The following is a 9,784-nucleotide window of genomic DNA, read 5'->3' as shown; positions in this document are numbered from 1 at the left end:
CCTCTTGTTGACAGTGGAAAGGGGCTGGAATCTTAAGTGCCGGCTAGCTCTGGGGAGGGGATAACTGTGCTTGCTTTCCCAGAAGATGAAACATCTTTTCCCATTTCTGTTGTTGCAGCTCACGTGTGCTGCATTCACAATTTTTGACTTCTTGGGATCTTCTTAAAAAACAACAGTAGCAAACTACAGCAACAGCCACAAACAACAAACAAACAAACAAACAACAAAAGCAATAGCAACATACCATCACCAAATGGATTGGAGGGCTGGAGAGAAGGCTCAGTGGTTAAGAGCACCTGCTGCTCTTGCGGAGGATATGGGTTTGGTTCCCGGCATCCACAAGGTGTCTCACACTTACCTGTGACTTCAGGTCCCCAAATCTGACAACCTCTTTTGCCCTCCTCAGGCAGCAGGCATTATAGGGACATACACGAACATGGGGAAAACACTCATACACATAAAATAAAAAAAACCCCAAATCTTAAAAATAACATATTACACAAGTAACGCTCAAAACTCATATGACCTTTCTAACAATAATCAGAAAAATCAGAATTGTGCCCAACAGATTCAATACCTGGTAGAAACTGGTTCAAAGAAGAATGTCATTATTAAACAAAAACCTGACTCCAGGGCTTGGGAGATGGCTCACTGAGTAAAGCTCTTGCCACACAAGTGTGAAGACTTGAGTTGGCCCCAGAATCCTTGTAAAAACCAGTGCAGTAATGGACATCTGTAACCAGTGCCTCTGTGCCAGGAATGGAGACGAGACAGAACAATCCCGGGGAGGTCATGGGGTAGTCAGCCTGGTGTACACAGTGGTGAACAACTTCAAACAAGATGGAAGGTGAGGAATGTCACTTTGGGGTTGGCCCTCTGTGCTGGGGTACACACACACATGACCTCAGTTCAGTCAACAATATTCATTAAGACACACAAACCCACAAACAGAATGATACTTCTGTGATCAAGGAGAATGTTGACTGTACAGCTTTCAGAATTGCTTAGCATGAAAATTCATTTCTAACCAGTAATGGGGTAAGAAGTGTAACTCTTGAATATACCTTCCTCTTCGCCACTGGATAGTTCCTCTGAGAGCTGAGTACAGCTTCCTCCATTTTTCTATACAAGATTATTCAAGTTAATTTTAATGCATGTTCCTATAATTATCCATCGGCCAGTGGTGCAAATTATAGTTAGAGTCACTGAGCCTTTAGAGTCCCACGTAGCTAGAGTTTTCCTGCCTGGCCCACAGTCAGGACAAATCTCTCTCACCTGCCAGTCCTACAGCCTCTCAGACCCAACCAAGTAAACACAGAGACTTATATTGGTTGCAAACTGTATGGCTGTGGCAGGCTTCTTGCTAACTTTTCTTACAGCTTAAATTAATCCATTTCCATTAATCTATACCTTGCCACATGGCTCGTGGCTTACCAGCATCTTCACATGCTGTTTGTCATCGTGGTGGCTGGCAGTGTCTCTCTGACTCAGCCTTCCACTTCCCAGCTTTATTCTCCTCCTTGTCCCACCTATACTTCCTGCCTAGCCAGTGGACAATCAGTGATTTATTTATTGACTAATTAGCAACACATTTGCCATACAGACCATCCCACAGCAGTCCCATGTCTACATTTTTGCCACATGGGAATGTGGGTCCTTGGTGAAGTTCAATGACAGGAGTAGACAAGCCATTACCAAGATCCTGAAGTCCACTTTGGGTCTCATGTACAGCTCGGGATCCCCCCAGGCCAGAGGAGCCTCCCGTAGCCAGGCATCCCAGCCAATCTCCTATCCCCTCTTCTTTCACTAGTGGCCCTTCGGTTGCACCTGTACTTTATACATCATGCCCTGGGCCCTACAGCTGGGCCCTCCCTTTCTGGCTGCTCAAGATCACCATCTCTCTCTGCTCTACTACAAGTATTCATGACCTCTCCATTAAGTCCCTTCTCTAGGATGGCAGCAGAGTGACCTTTTCCTCTCTAGGCTTTAAACCTTTGAAAGACTTTCTTCCCACCTGTCGGAGCCCACCAGGTTTCCTCGTGCTGTACCCAGCAGGACTGCATAAGAGGTTGATTGGACCACAGGCCTGGGTACCAGGTGACTTTAACTAGCAAGGAGGAGGTCTTTTGCTCCACCCCTTGGCATTGTTATAAATGGACCTTTGGAATAAAGTTCTGTGCCGGTGGATAAGGATCCAGGGCCACCGAGTCTATTCTGTGTTTTCTCTCTGTTCTCCCTCCCCCCTCTATTTCTAAATAAGTCTCTCATCCCTCAATTCTCAAGAGTTCCTGGGGTAAGTAAGTGAGGGGGGGGGCCCTGGTCTGCTACACCCACCTAATATCTACCTGCCCCATGGTCTGGATTTTTGCGGCCCCTGTGTTGTGGTGGTGTTTGTCCTCAGAACTCCCTTCTGCATCTTTGTTTCCTCTGATGAGCGTGATCTGTGCTCTCCAGGCAGCCAGATGCCTCCACTCTCAGGGTTTTTGCACCAGCTCTTCATTTCCTTCTGGAATGTTCTCCACAGATCATCACATGAGTAGATTAGATATTTATTTAGATTAGCCAGACTTTATTTTCATCTCTCCTCAGACTGCTTAGTACAAAAGAGCCCCTCCCTATCAGCACATACTGTAACGGGAAAAGATCTTTCTTGTCTTATTGACATCTGCCTTTTCAGGGCCTAGCAATCTAAGGTATTTTTTATTTAGGGTTTTTTTTTTTGTGTGTGTGTGTGTGTGTATGTAGGAGAGAGAGAGAGAGAGAGAGAGAGAGAGAGAGAGAGAGAGAGAGAGAGAGAGAGAGAGAGGGAAGGAGAAGGCAGGTATGTAGAGGTCAGAGGTCAGAGGACTACATTGGGAGTTGTCCCACTGCCTGTGGGGTTCAGGGACTGAACTCAGGTCACCATGCCTCCACACAAGCACTTCTGACACTCGGAGCCACCTTGCTGTCCCCAGACCAGCAGTGTTTGTTGAATGGACACAGGTTGTCCTAATTGTTACCACACAGCATCGTGCTTCCTTGTTATCTGCTAGCTTACTGGAAAGGCAGGATTCGTCCAGTGCCAGGAACATTGACTCTGATGTCAGCTGTCACAAGGTCATGCTAGACGTGTGGCTTCAGACCAGCTGACCTTCAAGGACTTCAACTTCTTCCCCCGTGAAAAAAATAAGAGTTTTGAAGGTAATTTAAAAGAACATGTTAACAGTGACAAAACACACAGAATCCCCCTCCACATAAAAAGCTCCATGTGAATATCAGCTCTACTCATTGTAGGATGAGTACGTAGTTCTGATCACCATTTAGTTTAATTATGTATGTATCATATCTAAAGCGTAATAAGCTTTTATTACATATCTACAATATAGATATAAACATTAACTGTTTTAATCCCCCTATAATTTGATTGAGTTACAAAGAAAACATCATGGATTTTGTGAAACACAGTAAGCTAAATGCCAGTCACTTCGGAAGTGCCTTTACCACAAGCTTCCTGAGGGTGGCAGTGGAAATCCAGCCTTGGAAAAACACTGCTGTTCTTGTGACCAGCTAGGATAAGGACTTGAAAGTTACCCATGGGCTTAAAATTCCTTTCATTATGATTCTTGCTGAGAAGATATGGATTGTGATAGATTGGGCACCTGATCAAATACGAATGATATCTCATAGAATAATAAAACACTCTGCTGTTACTATTAAGACCTCAGATAAAAGAGCATTGCATCGTAGCTGGATGCAATGAAGTGGAACTGGTGATGAGGTGACATAGAGGACAGGCAGCAGGGACAGCAGGGTGACCTCTTAATGTGTGTGGTAGCATAGCCAGAAGGTCAGAGTGGAGTACTCTAAACAGTACTCAGGCCAGGCCTGAGTCTTTTATCCCTGCCCCACGTCCATATTCGGAGAAGTAAGTGCCTTGGGTAATTTGAACCACTAATCTGAGAGTCTGTACTGTCTTCACCTTCAAATCTTTGTGTCTGCTAGGGAGTGAGTGCATAGAGCTAATGAAAGGATCCTAGGAATGTGGTTAGGAGTAGTAGTCTCTAAGTAAATTGACATGCTTCAGATGGGCCACCAGATGGCACTATTGCACCATCAAATGCTGTAAGTTGGGTCCACCTTGTAACCTTTTTTTCCCATTTTGTTTTTTGATACAGGTTTCTCTGTGAACCCTTGGCTGTCCTAGAACTTGCTCTGTAGGTCAGGTTGGTCTCGAACTCACAGAGATCCTCCTGACTCTGCCTCCCAAGTGCTGGGATTAAAGGCATGTGCTACTTACTACCAGGTTTCACCTCTTAAGGTGCACCAAAATCATGCCTATTTCGGTCCCGCGTGTTGGGATCATGCTTAAAGGGGCCATGATTCTGTTCATGAATTTCTTCATTAATGAAGAACACATTTTGCCAACAGCGACTGCTTTAGTTAATACTACAGTTCTTTGGGGCCCATGAAAATCTAAACTTTTGAATTATTCATGCTGTGAATTTTACGATTTGAAATAATCAGCAAAAACAAAACAACTAATCTGCATGTGAAAGGAAGCATAACATTCTCATTGTTAGACTGTATCGGCTGCTATGGAATTGCGAGACAACTTTTTGTGTTTGGTTTGTAGTTTAGTCTTTTTGACTTGCAGTCCAGGAGATTTTCTAAAGGCAGCAAACTGTGTGGTGAGCTAGATACAGGAACAGGGATGCAAAGTTAGCCTCAGCCACGTCATGAAGTTGAGACCAACCTGGGCTTCAAGGGACCTATCTCAACAAAACAAAACAACATTTACATATGGTGACCAGTCTGTCTAAGATTGCTTAGAGGAGTTTTGAAGGTTACTATAAAATAAAACGCTCAGTGTATGAAGAAGGAATAACAAATTCATGCAGAAATCCCCACCTGGCGCTGGCAGGAAAGGCTGAGGGGTTCAGTCTCCTGAGCGCAGCACCCCTTTTTTAGGCGAGTGGAGAGGACATGAGAAATAGCTCTGGGCTCTCTTCTTCCTTACATACTGCTCAGAAAGTGCTCGGCAATGGGCTGTTACCAGTGTCCAGCGACTATGAAGTCACTCCTTCTGTCTTTCCCGGCGTGGTTAGCACGTCTAGTGCAGATGTGAAGGAACACATCTGGGGCGATGTTGACTGGGATGGACTCCCCATCTCATTCTTCCACAACATCAGAGTTACAGGACATTCTGTGGCCTTGAGGACACTGTAGCTTCAAAGCATCATTGGCATGCTGCAGAAGCAGTGGGCAAAGATGGATGTTCTTGTGGGGATTTTCACGTCCCTGCCCCTACCATCTTCTGTTCAGATTTCCCCTTCCTCCTAGTAACACAGATGGAGCGCATTTCTTTTTTTATTTTATTTTAAACTAAAATTTCAGATTGGCCTGCAAAGGGCTGAATTTTGTCATGGAATCTTTCTACAAATGTGTCATGGCGTCCATCTGCTCCCCACCCTGACTGACTTCCTCCACGTCTCCCCAGCAGGTCCTTGCATTCTGCTTTCTCACCACACGAACTCCATCACCCTCTCCCTCCCATTTCACAACCCCTCTTCTAGTTTCCTGACATAAGCGGAGTGAATGTCTTAGCTCGATGAACTCTCTTATTGGACACCTGTAGAGTCCAGTTTCCCATCAAGCTTTTCCTCCCTCCCCCATCCCCATCTCTCTGCTTCTTCTTTCCTGATATCCTGATGTCTTAAAAAACTTTTCACGCTCTGTTAAGTTTGGGCACAAACAACAGAAAGAGGAATCTTACCCAGCTTCTTATTTCTTTTTGTGGTCTGAACCGTGTCCTCCCCACCCTGGCCCGATTGTTATGTTGAATATGAATATATCTGTAATTAGTGGAGTTAGGGTCTCTGGAGAAGTTACTGAGGGTAAATGAGGAGATTCAAGTGACAATAATAATGGCCTCACCATGGAGACCCCACTGCCTGGCGGTCTCAGAAGAAGGGTTTAGCACCCAGTAGGTACAGAGGAAAGACTCTGAAGAACACTGATAATGTGGCTACCCATTACAACTTAGTATGTATATAATATCTTAGATAGAACACATTAAGTATTAGATTCGGGTTCTTTAGGATAGGACACCTTTTGGAATGATCTTTGTAACATGCCATTTACCTATGCTCCAGACTTCTCTGGATTTTCATATGTGTTTCTTGTTTGATACTGTTCACAATGGTTGTAGTTCCATCTTATCTAGGTCATTATCCCTCATTACTCCTGGACAATATTTGATAATCGTTCCTTTGCATATAGTCTTGTATTAGGTTAGAACCTTCTTATTTAGACAAAAGGGGGAGATGTAGTGGGTAGCCATTCCAGCTTTGACCTGGAAGTTCCAACCCCCAATGAGGCTTCGGTAATTGTCATGCCTACAAGGCGGGGCCAAGGGAGGATCCTGAAGATCCGAGATCCAGATGCGCCAGCTCTCTTGGTTCCTGGACCCTGGGTGCTGGAGGTAGACCGAGCAGAGTTCTCCAGAGAACACCGACAGACTGCGCCACACCTTTCCCAGACCCTGTAAACTATCCCTTCACTTGGAAGTTACCCCACAAAATAAACCTCCCTTTTAACTATGTGGAGCGGCCTTAATAATTTCACCAATACATAAGCCTGGGAGAGAGGCCTCCCAGGAAATCAACCTTGATCTTGGAGGGCCAGCCTCCAGCATGGTGAGAAACCAGCCTCTGTTGTCCGGGTCACCCACGCTGTGGTCCTCTGTCATGGCTGCTCCAGCACAGAGTGTGCGTTCCCTATGGTTCCTGTCTAGCTGTTGACCATGAACTCCTAAGTCGTGTGCATGCCATCCTGTGTGGGGATGTGCTGGTCTGAGTCATCTCAGTTTTAGTGTCCAAGCTGCCGAAGCAAATAAGCACCTCCCAATAGATTCGTCAATCTTCCAAATTGACCAAAATCTGCCCCCCCCCAAAAAAAAAACCCTGGCTTTCCTGGCTTCTAGGACTCACTACCCTTAGTACCTTAGCTGGTAGGACATTTGATGAGGGTGATTATATTTGCGTGTGGAATAAACGCCCCATCGTAGCATTTTTAGACGGCACTGTTGCATGTCTAGCAGGCACAGCACGACGATCCGTTTTGGTATCGAGTGCCACTGTGAGCGTCCAGAAAGCTCTGCGGGAACAGAACAAACCTGAGAGCAGGCACATGTGTGGGGAAGATGTACAGCTCTGGCCGAAGGGAACATTTTGGTCTAAACCTTTCTCTTCCTGTTGCACTAGTAAAGCTCTCCTCCCTCTGTGGAACAGGCGCATGTCTCCAGAGGTCACAGGGGTGCCCGCGTGCTGCATGAGCGTGACAGGCTGCAGAGGGCAGTAACGCACCGCACACGAGTGTCCAGTCGCAAAACCACAGTGGCATCATCGCTTTTTTTTTTTTTTTTTTTCCTAGTGGGTAAGTTACTGGAACATTTTAGAAGATGATTATTTATGGTGAAAAACTTGGAAAAGCGATCATGCCTGAGTTTTTAAGTTCACTCCTACGGCTGTGCTGCTAAGTACCAGGCAGCGGCTTCCCTTTGAGGAGCCCCTGAGCAGACACAGAACTGCTCAGGCTACCAGCGTGTGCAGCATCCCAGTGTCAGACTGACACAGATTTTGAAATCCAACCTCAGAGATGTTCCTAACCTCCTTTCAAGTTTCTAAAGATGTGTTTACCAAATGTCGACAAAGGAGTAATGATTCTCAGAAATTATGGCAAGGAGTGACGGGACTGGGACACCTCCTGACTATCCTCCTGACTAAGGCTGCTGACTATGGATGCAGCCGCTCTGTACAAGACAGCAGGAAGCAGTTCAAAACAGGGGCTTTCAGGAACTTGGTAATTACTGTTTTCAGCAAAATGTAGCTCTAAACCAGAGGCCAGAAGGCTTTCTGGACAGGCCCAGGCACTAAATCTTTCCGGTTTTATGAGCTTCATGGTCCCTGTCACAGCTACCCAGCTCTTGAATGGTACCCTGAAAGAGCAGTCATTGGCAGAACACACACACACACACACACACACACACACACACACACACACACACACACACACACACACGGTATGATCCCTTGAAACATAATCTACAAATACAGGTGACTTATTTCATAGTTTGCTGGTACCTGCTTGCAACCTAGCCTTATTTTCCATCTTGCTGTAGTAGAATTGAACTCTTTCGAAGACAGGTTTCCTCTTTCGTATTTTTGAAAAGTTAAGTCTGTTGCCTTCTGTATGTCTCAGACACGACTTTGTGCCTCTTTTCTTTGTTTTTAAGAGATAAACTGTTGAGTTGAGTTGAAACAGGGAACCTTATCCTGAGCTTGCCATTGGAGATAGGCCTAATCATCATTTTGGCTTAGGTATGCTTCATTCTGTCTTATTTGATCTCATGTGGTTTAGATGGCTTGGTTTCAGCCTTAGAAAAAAGGGTTGAGACTTGGAGTTGTGCTCACATTGGAGCTGGTCCAGCAATGGACAAGGGCTGATGCTGTCCAGGTAATGTAAAACAAAATGTGTGCATGTCACACAGGCAAGCTGACACAGGGAGTAAACCCTGCTGTCACTGTGCTAGACATAAAGTGTAGGTACCTTTAAAACCATGGCCCGTGTCTAACAAAACACAGTTAACGATGCTCAGGAAAGTGATGTGTTGAGAGTCAGGTCCTTTAGGAGGTAATTACAGGTGAAGTTCACTGATAGTCACTTGCCAGTGTCTAATCCTGGGCTGGTGATAGTCCAGGTTTGAATAGTAATGATGAGTGAGCAAGCTTGACCACAAAGACCCGAAGAAATGAGATCCCGAGGGCTTCCTCAAGGCGTACGTAAGGCCCATGGTTAATTCTGGACTCCTTGACTCTCTCTCTTTCTCTTTGTGTGTGTGTGTGTGTGTGTGTGTGTGTGTGTGTGTGTGTGTGTGTGTGTTGTATTCTTGTGTTCCAAGTGTGTATGAGGGTGTATATGCCCATGTGGACACATGTGGAGGCCAGAGACCGATGTCAGGATGTCTTCCAAAAATCACTTTCTACCTTGTTATTATTATTTTTTTAATTTTGAAGAAGGTTTCATTTTTAGTTATTTATGTGTAGGTCTGTGTGTGTGTGTGTGTGTGTACAGAGGTCAGAAGAGGGTGTCAGATATCTTGGACCTGGAGTTCCAGGAGATCCTTACCCTCTGTGGGTGCTGGGGACTAAGGTCCGGTCCTCTGCAAGAGCAGGATGAACTCTCAACTGCCGTGCTGTCTTCCCAGTCTTCTCCAGCTTAGCTTTCGAGGCAGGGTCTCTCACTCAATCTGGTGCTCATCTTTTCAAGTCGATTGACTGACCATCAAACCCCCAGGATGTGCCCACCTCTGCCCCTAGCATTGGCATTACGGGCACCTGCAATTGTGCCAAGCTTCTGATGTGGTCCACAAGCTTGTGAAGCGGGTGTTTTACCCACTGACTCATTTTCCTCAGTCCCTGTTTGGCTTTATATATATATTATATATATATATATAATATATATATATAATATATATATATATATATTTTTTGAGAGAGAGAGATTGACTTGTTAGTCTCTCTTCAGCACATCTAGTTGGCATCAGACTCTGGAAGAACGAAGCAGATCTTCTCCAGGATAGCCCCCCCACACCCCGACCCCATAGACCTCAGGGCAGATAGAGATGGAAGGTGACACTTGACAGCTTCTGGTCTCCCTTGATTCTAAGCTTCTCTACTTGTGAAACATTGTAACGTGAAGACAAGGTCCGTGAAGGGGACCTTTGGCACAAATTCCTTTAAATTTC

The sequence above is a fragment of the Peromyscus californicus genome, unplaced genomic scaffold (assembly GCF_007827085.1).
Source record: "Peromyscus californicus insignis strain IS unplaced genomic scaffold, ASM782708v3 Scaffold_16__1_contigs__length_79575227, whole genome shotgun sequence".
Taxonomy (NCBI): Eukaryota; Metazoa; Chordata; class Mammalia; order Rodentia; family Cricetidae; genus Peromyscus; species Peromyscus californicus.
Note: the sequence above shows the minus strand (reverse complement) of the source record.